At 31.5% G+C, this 12,118-nt stretch overlaps 2 long non-coding RNA genes across 9 annotated transcripts in view; one reads left to right on the top strand and one right to left on the bottom strand.

The window, feature by feature from the left end:
* The window catches only part of LOC127070105 (uncharacterized), an 83,686-nt gene that overhangs the window by 63,655 nt on the left and 7,913 nt on the right, over nucleotides 1-12,118 (top strand). For 4 of the 6 annotated variants that reach the window (XR_007784096.1, XR_007784097.1, XR_007784099.1 and 1 more), the window contains exon 1: nucleotides 10,189-10,203. The exons of 1 other annotated variant lie outside the window; for it this stretch is intronic. This is a non-coding gene — a long non-coding RNA (uncharacterized LOC127070105). Of the gene's footprint in view, nucleotides 1-9,438; nucleotides 9,482-10,083; nucleotides 10,204-12,118 lie in introns of those variants that run through there. One more of the 6 variants, XR_007784095.1, reaches the window with a different exon arrangement.
* Nucleotides 2,343-11,169, bottom strand: LOC127070116 (uncharacterized). Of its 3 annotated transcripts, none has more exons than XR_007784170.1 (6): nucleotides 10,709-11,169; nucleotides 6,484-6,802; nucleotides 6,220-6,394; nucleotides 5,953-6,136; nucleotides 5,593-5,875; nucleotides 2,343-5,145 (listed from the first exon to the last, which is right to left on the bottom strand). It is a non-coding gene; the product is annotated as an uncharacterized LOC127070116 (long non-coding RNA). The 3 variants fall into 3 exon arrangements; XR_007784169.1 differs by having other exon boundaries at nucleotides 2,343-5,570; nucleotides 5,626-5,875; XR_007784168.1 differs by having other exon boundaries at nucleotides 5,626-5,875.

Below are 12,118 nucleotides of genomic sequence, written 5' to 3'. Positions count from 1 at the left end.
ATTATCTAAAATTCTCAACGTCTTTCAAAATTTTTCTAGTGCTTCTAGAGAATACCATAAATGATCATGCAGGAATCAATAGCAAGACATTTCCTTTTGAAACATCGTTCTTCTCTCTAACTTACTCGTAATACCATCTTTTATACCGTGCTCGTTAGGTGATCGATAATAACCAGAAAGAGAAATAGGAAGACAACATTTTTAAAGGTCATGACGACGAACCTTCTCGATTCCGATGTAGTATTGTTTTGCAAAGCTCGAACGGCGGTAGGGGGCTAGGAAATATCTCCCTTCAAAGGATCCAATGGTAAGCTGCTTCGTTAAGAGGATATAATCGATTGCGTTCAGAAGGTTCGTCGAAGAGACGTCCGACGGTACACACAGATCGTGGGTCAAAGTGGAATGTTTTCTCTAATGGGGATATATTCCTTCGTAGAAAAGAAGATTTCATTCCGGAATCCTCTTTCATTTCATCTTGTTCCGTCTTCAGAAGGATGCAACGCAGTCGAGAAGGGAAAATAAGGATCTACAATAACGTTGACCGTGTCTTTGTATATCGAACTAATGTTAATTTGGATAGCAATTGGCTAGAAAATTATATGTACCGTAATAATGTTTATTTCAATGCCGTTCGGGTGTTTGGGAACGATAAAGAAAATCTCACGGCGATTCTCAAGGATACCAAAAAGGAAGTTCTGCGAATCAATTTTGAAGAAAATGGTGATACACGGGATGAAGAAGGCGAAGGTGACGATAAAGGTGAGTCACATTTCGATATAGGTCGAATTTCTTGGAAAATAATGTCAAAAATGATAATGTTAATATATCAAAGTGAATATTCGAGCAACTTTAAATTGCTCTGTCCGCATATTTCATAGTTAATGGAATTAAACGATTTACACGGTGGTATTGAAAAAAAGTGATCCTTAAAAATTTTCGATCTCTTTGATATTTTATTTTTGTTAAACATACTTAAAAATCATCCGAAGATATTAAAAACGTTCAATTAATCTTTTAATATACTTTTTAAGATTCCCAACTATTTATCACAATATTTGAATGTATATTTATGATTTTATTTCTATCAGAAAAATACGTCAAATCTCTTTCAAACTCTCTGAAACAGACTTTCCCTTCAAGCAAGCGGAAAGTATGATAATTACAAAAAGAAAACTAATACGATTATTTACGAAAACATACGATACCGGTTCGATTGTCGATATGTATCTCTCGAAGATTGAGTCATGTATCTCTATTCTAATTGATTAACTGACATTAAAGCCAGCAATTCAACTAGTATCAGCCAAGAAAATCAACTCACATGTTAGACTCGTCAATAGGTAGTATTAGAGTCAATAGGGAGAGCAAGCACGATATAACATCATGGAAGAGGCAACAGCTGCGGTCGGCTCTATATACGATCATACGATTAAATCGTAAAAATGTATAAACAAACATACCATAAATCCGGTAACTCTAATTATATTTTCTTTTCTGTTCAATATTATACAATAACATATCGAAGAAGAATTGCACAGTGTGAAATATAGTGTAAAATAATGATCAAAAACTATCCAACTTTCTATCGTATCTTATAAAACGGTATATCCTAGTGTTAAACACGAAATTATATAATAAGATCTGTAATGTAGCGTCTCGAATATAGATCATATATATGTATATAGAATTATGCGATTCTCTAAAACACGGTAAATGAAAAAAATCCTATGAAAATAAATTCTTGGGTCAATATTAAACGATATAAAATTGAAATATCGTTTATCTATCCGAGAGCATATTTTCTAAAATGATATAAATGATTTCCATTATCGTGACTGACTGCGAGCTTTTATATTATTCTGAACCATCTCTCTTCGGAAACTCCAAGAAACTTGTTTGAACGAGAGTATGGGCTCAATTCAGAATAAACGGCTATTCAACCACCGCATATAGGTAGTAAGCTCTCTAAATGGTGGAGCGAGCATTGTTTCCACTAATTATTTTTCGTATATTAACGAGGGTATCATCCCTAGTAATTCCTTCCAAACGTTCCCGATAATTTCGGATCCTTACTACAGTAAAGTGAACATTTCTTTTTACGTAGATGCATTCATTTCCCTTTTTGATTCTTTTCTCCTCTTTTAATTCTCCCCATTCCTTTCAGTCACTTTACTTCGTAAAAATTTAATTTTACATAACTTCTTTTGGAGAAGGGAATTTTTTTTGGTATGTAATTATTCATACATACATATTTTTCGTGACGAAATGTGTTGGCATTACGTAGAAAGTAGGATTTAAGAAACTATATTTGGAAGAAAACTAAATTTCAAGAAAATGCTGCCTTTCTACAACATTTATAACTTATATTTTGATATAATAATAGATACAATAATAATAAGTATAATAATAATAATATTAATAAGTATAATAATTATAATAAGTAAAATATACCATCCTCAGGTTCATTTCAAGTCTCTATGTCGACTGTTCAATAAATCTACCTGTCGATAAATCTATATTCATAGAGAAATTCATTTCCCCACAATCCATATCAAATGAAGCCTTTCCGCTTTGTTCAATCGCGTAATAGGAAATTCTGATTGACTTACGTAAATGGTGTCGAAATAAAATACGTAAAAGAGATAAAGATGATATTAGGGAAAAAAAGTGACGAATGATTTTGTATTAATCCATATTCTTTACTAATGCGTTTTAAAAAAAGACAGATGTGTAAAAAAGAGATTTTTATATTAAGTAATCGACAAAGAACAGAAAGTGGTATACCAAAAAAAAATTGTCAAACAGTATTATTTGCACCAAATTAATTCTCATTCGTAAATACTTTTAACGAAAAAAACAAGAAAAAACAAATTTGACAATTTTCGGAATTCTTTAATTAATTTCTAATTTCAAATTGTAAAGAAAAGGAGGGGAAAAAAGAGACGACAGAAGAACATAGAAGAGCAAGAAGAAGAATAATGATACATCCAATTAATAGAGATCAATAGAGAAATTCATTTCCTCGTAACTTATGAGCATCTTGGTTCTTTCTATATATTGATTAATCTACGTCAAGTGTAATAACCCTGTGCAAAGGGCGCTATCGTGTTCGCTGGGTTAAGAATCCAAAGCGTTGTGCGGGGTATAAATACCGTCGTTCGGAGGACGGCGATGAAGCTGCAGGTCATTCCTTCGGTGATTGTTGAACTAGTAATACGCGAGCGAGTGTGGTACAACAAATATTCGTTCGTGCATACTTCATACGTCTCAGAGATCAGTTATATAAGTATTCAGGTAGTTGAAGCACTTTCTTCATTCTTCCTAGTCATTTGTTTCAACTATCAATATAAGCTAAATCTGTTAGTAGTCATTAGTGTGTGATTTATTATAAAATTTCAAGTTTACATTATGGAAATAAAACTGATTTTCGTGATCAATGCTATCTAAATTATTGTTGTTTGCATTTCGGAAAAGGTACTTTATATCGCTTAAAAGCATGAAACAAAATTTATTTTTGAGGACAGTACAATTAGATGTACAATTCAACGGCTTCCGTAACTCTTAACTAATCTACGAATCTTACATTGTTTCAGGGATATACTAAACCAACGGAAGACGAAAGCAGTTCCAATAGCCTGGATGTATTGCAAAGGAGCCAAATTGACTTATATTTGAATTGTAATTCGAAAGAAGATACAAAAAGTTCTACTTCGCTCCACCAGATAATATAACATTGCACATCCAAAGTGAAACACATTTTCATTGACACTTTCTGTTCTTCCGTACATCCGACTATACGTCCTATATGGATGGTACAAATCAAGCCAGACCATCAACGAGATTAATATATGGAAACATTTTCCTTTTTACATTTATGTTTAAATGGAAAATCAATCAATGCTGTGTTTATTGAATGGTAAGATATTTTAGACATAAGATAAATTTTTCATTCTAAAATGTAATGTGGACTATACAATCTATATCGTATCTATATACCTTATAATAATTTATTGAATATTTTCGAAGATTTTATACAGTCGAAGAAAGTATTTTTATTTACAAGTGAATTTATCTCAAATATTCTAAATGGTATGAAACCCAAATTGGAGTAATTATCCGGTAATTTCTATAATATGGAAATGGAATTTTCTAACAAATCTTATACAAATGTAATGCTAAATTTAAAGAATATTAATGGAATAATAGAATGATTAGTGATAAAGGTGTTTCAATCGTTGCTATTATTTGTAAAGCTGTTGTTTGCCACTTATGACAGCAAGGGATTATTTCGCGTATGACGCACACTTGCGTATTACTGGGTCGAAAATCACGGAAGGAATGACTTCCCCTGGATTAGTTAATCCCACGTCGTCTCGTTAGAAGACCAAGATTCCTAGATATTAATTTTCTAGTTTGGGAATGAATAATTTCCCCTCTCCTGTAACTATGTAGTTATATTTTTATTTCCTTTATGCACTTGAAAAATTATTTCATAAAACTTGGAATCTTCTAACGAAATTGATAGTTACTTTTCTCTTTTTTAATTGCAATATGCAAGTAAAACTGTAATTATATATAATATAAGTAATTATTATTAATGATTTTTGTATTAATAATTTCAAATTATTTTAATAATAACATCAAAAATAATAATTATTGTAATTATCAACGTTAATTTCTAGAAAGTAATCGTAATATCATATACGAAATATGTAATGTTTCTTCTTTCGTAAGTTTAAGTCATACTTAAAAATAGTGTTCTAATATTATTTCATATTACGGGTATTACAATTTTCATACTATATAATTCTTATTATAAAATATTTTGTTGTTAAAACATTTTTTCGTAGGAAGTTACATCTACTTCAATATTCCTTAAAAACATTTTCTTCAAATATCACTTTCTTATCTCGTAAACAAATATATATTGCTTAAGTTATCCTAGAATTCATTTCCATTATTGCACGATAATAGAAAAAATGTATTCGGAGAAAATCTCTTGTCATATTTCTTTATTTCCTCATCTCACCATCCTCTGTTTCACGTATTTCCTCTTCGAGAGAACCACACAGTTAGAGAGTGATTTGGGCGGATCGAGTGTTTGCACTGCTACTGTTTGGAAAATCCGTGTTTCACTGAAGTTTCCTATTGAAATTGTGCTGTTAGCTCGGGAGACTTAAATTTTGCGTTAAATATTCAGGGTACGTTCATCTCACCGTGTGTATATATATAATATTTATGAAAAACGCTAATAAAATATTACGAATATTTTTTAACTACATGTCGTGAATATGATGACAAACAATTTAAAATATGGGATTCAACATTTCTCCTTTTTTAATTATAGCGAACTGTTACTTAATTTATACCGATGGAATAACGATGATGCGAACGTGGACTTTTTATTTCACGTATAATTTAAAAGTATACTCCTGCTATCGTTATTATTTCCAAAAATTTTGAATCTTTTAATCGTCCCTGTATGTTAAATTATTTTGTATGATAAACCTCCCTCAGTTTCATTTCCATTCCCCTTCGATTCATGACCCGCATGGAACATCGTACGATCCCTTAAAAAATCATTCTACGTACAATCGCGTATACCCTCCGACTAAAGCCGCTTACGTTTGGATCCTTTGGAAGAAGAAAATCCCTCCCATTTCCTCGTACCACCGTCCGACGCTTTATAAACCAACGCCCTATTGGTCTTTCCAAACTTCGTCGTCAAGCACAAATGTTTTTTCTTCTTTTTCCTCTTCCTAGGTATTCCCAATCACATAATGCATACATGAACTATCGCTAACGATGTTCCTTCCTTGGTTAAAATTCTATCTGCATCTTGAACCGCTCTTCTAATTTCACGATCCAATGCGCTCTATTATAAAAGATGAAATTAATATAGAAAATTGGATAAGATACATGACAAGTTAATTATATCTGATCTCTTCGTACCTCGTTTATTAAAATTCAATATTGATGTCGATGGTTGCTAGAGTAATGCTCTACCAGTAGCAACATGTTTACTTCTATACGTCGGATAATTTGGTGCCTCTCTCATCAACTTGGGTTCCATATCATTTACAAGTTTTTTAATAAATTCGTGAGCAGAGTCAGCTACCTCCGCCCCTTTTACGATCTGTCACATTAAATGACGAATGACATGTAACGCAAAATTCTATGAAAAAATATTGAAATTTTTATTCATATATTATTATTCACCTCCTCTCTTTCATCGAACATCTTGCTTCCCATATCAAATATTCTTCTTTACAAAGGTGAAAAATATATGGGTTCTTGAATTATACACATTAATATAATACATATATGACAGCTAGAGTTAAGAGACTTAATGTCCAACTCATTAATAGAAATATTCTCGTCGCTATCATAAAATCTGCGTAAAAATTCAATAAATTATTATAAAACATCCCTATGATACAGATTTTATATTCGACAGTACATTGAAGAACAACAAATTTGTACCTTATCTCTAAAATTCGATAAACAAACCATTCACTGATTTTCCACTTAAATAAAAGAAGAAAAAGGAACTTTTCATATCATAATCTGGTTGATTGCATTTGTACTATCCATGTAAAATTTATCGCCGGATATAAGGAAGAACAGGCCAAAGTAAATATGTTTCACTTCGGATATAGAATACTTCATTAACACGAGGTAGTGAAATTTCGTATATCTTCTTTGGAATTATAATTCAAATATCCGTCAACTCGGGCCTTTGTAATACTTGTAAGCTATTGGAACTTTTCCTGCTTCCGCCTTCGTTTCCTTTAGTATATCTCTGAAACAATTTAAAATTCGTAGATTAGTTCAGACTTACGATAGACATTCAATTGTTCATCTAATAGTATGCATATATAGTTATCGAAGGCAAATCGGATTACGCCATTTTAAGTGATGTAAAGTATCTTTTCCGAAAAGCAACAAACAATAATTAAGATGGTATTGATCACGAGAATCAGTTTTATTTCCATAATATATAATTGAAATTTTATAATAAATTACATACTAATGCCTACAGATAAATTCACCTTACATTGATAACAGAAACACAAGACTAGTGAAAACGAAGAAATTGTTTCCACCGCTTGAACTCCTTGTAAAACTACCCTTTGGAACGTATGAAGTACACACGTAACAAATATTTCTTGTACGACACTCGCTCACGTATTTCTAGTTCGACAAATTCCGAAGGAATGACGCACAGCTTTATCGCCATATTCTTACAGGCAATTCATACCCCACAAATCCCTTTGGGTAGTTTACCTAACGACCAGGAGGGAACCCTCTGCTACAGGGTTTTATGTAGGTTAATCAATATTTCCTATCATACGATTGAAAGAACCAAAAAGGTCATAAGCTCTGAGGAAATGAATTTCTCTATTGATATTTATTGATTCGATGAATAATTATTCTTTTTTTCTATGTTCTTCTTTCGTTCCTACTTTTCACAGTCTGAAATTAGAAGTTAACTAAAGAATTTTGAAAATTTCTTCCTGTTCTTGACGTTAAAGTATATATCAATAAAAATTAATTTTGAGTAAAAAATATTGTTTGACAATTTTTTTCGTAATATTATTTTCTATTCTTCTTCTATTACTTAAGTTAACACTCTCTTTTTTTACATATCTCTCTTTTTTTATGACGCTGTAATGAAGATTGTATTCAGAGAAGACAATTTTTTTTTCGTAATATTATCTTTTTCTCTTTTACGTATTTCATTTGAACACGATTTATGTAAGTCGATTAAAATTTACTATTACGCGATCTAACGAGCCGAAAGAGCCTAATGGGACATGGATTAACGGGAAATTGATTTCTCGATGAATATTTTTCCCTTTTTAATTATCATATGGAATAATCGACTTTGGATATCTGCGTATTGCAACATGGTCTTTTGCTTCAACTTTATCGATCGCTCCCTACAAAAGATTAATACTGATTAAAAAAAAATTAGTTTTCTTGTTGATATTATCTCATAATAAAAATATCTTGTGAACGTAATTATACATTTTTTGATTGCTATCTGTCAAAATCGACCAAAAATGCTTCTCATGCAAAAAATATTGTTTTCCCTATCTCTTTTGGTCATATTAAAAATAATATCATTGGTGAATTCATCATCATGAGAAGTATTTGCTTTTTCGTTATGATCCATTATATATTTCATTATGATCATTTCAAATTCTTCACCTGTCATGGAGTGCCAATCATTTAAATTTCGAAGTTGTCGGATGTTATCATCGGAAGCGTTGTGCATTAACATTTTTACTTTTTTGTTACAGTTCTTAGCCAGTGATATGACGCTTTATATTTTAACTCGAATATAAAAAAAGGAAGAAAAGAAAATATATATCCATATATCTTATGTTTGGATAATGAAATACATAGTATCGATCGGCAGTATTCAATTATCTAAAGTCATCAATAGTTTCCAAAACATTTTTAGAGCTTCCTTGTCATATTATCAATCGACGTGCTGGGTTTGATAAGAAGGCTTTTTTCAAACCCAGCACGCTTCCTTTTCAAACATCGTCCTAGTCTTTACGTGAACCGTAGTATTGATTTCCACACCATCTTCATTATATGATCGAAATTAACCAGCAAGAAAACAAAACATTTATAAAGGCAGTAACAAAAATCCTTGACGAGGTTAATATGGCATTGTTTTATAAAGCTACATTCGAAGGGTTATAGGAGGAAAAGGAATATATCTTATTGAAAGGATCCAAACTTTAAGAATTTAAAAAAAGGCTTTATTTAGAGGATGTAATCGAATATGTTGAGTGATATTTGTTAAAGAACAGTTCGCTGTTGCAAACGGAATCTGGACTAAAATGGAATTGAAATGGTATTCAGAAAGGTTTATCTTTGAAAATGATTAATTCTGCATGTACGATTAAAAAATTCACCGTTTTTCGGGATATTAATGTTAGCCAGGGAACACTTTTAAATTATACGTCGAATATTCAGTGTACGTTTGCGTCATCATATCAACGTTATACCGGTTTAAATAATTATTTAAACCATTTGTTAAACTAATTATTAAAGCGATTATCATAGTCAGTTTAAATAATTTTTTAATATAATTGAAAAGAGGAGAATTGTTTAGTTCAATCTTCCAAATTGGTTATCATGATATTCACGATATGCACTTAAAGAATGTTTATAATATTTAATGTACGTGTTCAATAATATAGGGATTTCGACCAACTAATTTGCTGCTTACCTCGCATTCTCGTTTTAATGATTCATTTGAGGTATAATGATCTGCAGGTGCGTAATATTTTCCCCTATATATATCGTCAAGTACCTTCATATTGAACGTGTTATTATTATCTCTTTCCATCTGGGTGCGTACTTTTGCGCATGCGTGAGCTTATTCAAATGGACGGGATGATTGTGCGATTCTATGGGCGCGTGTGCGTATAACTTCTCGCGTATCTCGAAAATATGCCAGGTATTTTTTCATTTGTTTTCCTCTAATCAAACCAAGCAGACATTTGGATAATACGATTACCTGTCTAATTGTTTATGTCGATAAGTAGTAAGTCGATAAGTATAAGTATATTAATAATGTCGATAAGTAATGACTAACCAAGTGTTACATCAGTGTTATCTGTGCGCTCATTAAGAAGTTAAATCATTCCGATGATAAATTCGGAAAATTCAAATATTATGTTACGTAAAATATAATAAATCACTGCTATACACAGTTACACGTAAAAAGAAATAAACGATTGCAGAAATATAATATTTCCATAGGAACTAACAGTTTATAACATAATATATCAAGTATTTGATAAGAAGAAGTACGATTGGATCATTCATTTAAGTTTTCCAATAAGAGGTAAATTTTTAGGAAAATGCAGTCGTTCGAATGATAGAACTGAAGCAGGCGTGGTACATCGATCTGCAGAAGACTTAATTAAATGTGCAGGTAATTAGATAATGGATTTAAAATCTAATTGAGTTATACAGCCAGTCGTATCGTCCAATTGTCTGTATGGTTTGATAAGGGGAAAAAAAATGAAAAAATATTTTTCCTATCTACAAAATCAGACTGGAAATATACGCTCAAAGGAGCGAGCACTCATTTCTTCCACTTGAACTGGCATATTCAAGCGCGCATAAGAGCACTCACGGATGGAGAGAAATAATAACGAATCGTTTAATTCGAAGGTACTCGACGATACATATGGGAAATTGTAATACGCAAATGCATTTTCATCAATTGCCTATTAAAACGTATTAACAAGAGAATTCTGGCTACGCAGTAAATGAATTTGTTGATATTACAATATTACTCTAAAACGTAACTTAATATTCTGAATATTTTTTAAGTACACGATGCGAATGTTATGACAAACAATTAAGAAAATTAATTCAACATTTCTTCTACTTTCAATTTAATCGAATGTAAATGAAATATTATGAATATTTTCTCAGTACACGATACGAATGTTAGGACAAACAATTAAGAAAATTAATTCAACATTTCATCTACTTTCAATTTAATCGAATGATTACTTAATTTAATTTGATGGAGTAACCATGACGAGGTGACGTAAACTTGGAACAAATCGATAAATCTTTTGTACATCTACAGGTTTAATCATTCCAAAAGTTAAACCTATCTTAAATTCATTTCGGTATTTTTAAACGTGAACATAATATTTACAATCACCTTCCACTTCTTCATCCCCTGTATCACCTTTTTCTTCTTCTTCATCTTCGACATGGATTCGCAAATCTTTTTTGGAATAATGTTAATCGCCTTAATATTTTCTTTGCCGTTCCTAATCTCACTCATGGCATTGAAATAAATATTATTACGGTATATATAACTTTCTAACTAAATGCTATCCAAATTAACATTAGTTCGATATCCAAGAACACTGTTAACGTTAGGATTGATCTCCATTTTCCCTTTTCGACTGCTTTGAATTCTTTTGAGGGTGGAACAAGATGTAATCAAAAAACATTCCGCGAAGAAATCTTCTTTCTTACAAAGGAATATACCCTCATTAAAGTAAAAATTTCACTTTGACCCACGATCCGCACGAACCATTGGATGTCCCTTCGAAGGACCTTTCCGGACTCAATCGATTATACCCTCTGACCGAAGCCGCTTACCTTCTGATCCTTTCAAAGGAGTATATTCCCTAGCCTCGTACCACCATTCGAGAGTAGCATAGTGAAACAGAACTATTTCGATTTCGAGAAAGTTCTTCGTCGTGACCATTATAAGTTTTGTCTTCCTATTTTTCTTTCTGTTTAATATCGAACATCTGACGAACACGTTATACAAGGTATTACGGATAAGTTAGAGTCACCGTCTTTATTTCAAAAGGAAGTGCCTTGCTATTGTTTTCAGCATGATGATTTTTGTTATTCCCTAGAAACATTAAAAAAATTTTGAAAAACGTGGATAAACTTAACTAATACAATATAAATCGAACGAAACGTTTCTTTTTCTCATTTTTTCAAATTCGACCTATAACATAAAACAGCACGTCACTTTGGATGAATTTTAAGGACAAACTGAAAGTTTCAAAAGACGATTAGATAATTCTCATAACGATCATTTCGCCGATTATACAATTTTTATTATGAAAAAAGAAATTGGAAGAAAGAATTGTTTGCATAAATAACATTTTTGGCCAAAGTTAGTCAGGTGGTAATTAAAAATGTCGGCAATAATGTTCACAAGATATTTTTATTATGAAAAAATGACAACGAAAAATTTATTCCTTTTCATTTAATATTATCCCTTGGTAGAGTGCGATGAATTAATCAAAACAAAAGCAATCATTGCAATATGTAATTATGCTATATGGTGGATTATTTCTTATGGTAATTAATTGGAGAGGGCAGTAGTAAGGCGAATTAAAAGAGATTGGTCGACAAATCCGTTTCCCCCACTACTATAATTTCCGGTTCTTTCGACGGCGGGATAGGAATTTGTAATTGTCCGGCGTAAAACGCATTCAAATGGATTACGCGAAAAGGAAAATAAATAATACGAATGATTTAATGTAATACATATTCATTATCACTATGTAATAAAAAAAGAAAGAAGCTTGTTAACTTAATT

This window comes from Vespula vulgaris, chromosome 17, assembly GCF_905475345.1.
Source record: "Vespula vulgaris chromosome 17, iyVesVulg1.1, whole genome shotgun sequence".
NCBI lineage: Eukaryota > Metazoa > Arthropoda > Insecta > Hymenoptera > Vespidae > Vespula > Vespula vulgaris.
The sequence above is the reverse complement of the archived record's forward strand: the minus strand, read 5'-3'. Positions and strand labels throughout refer to the sequence as shown.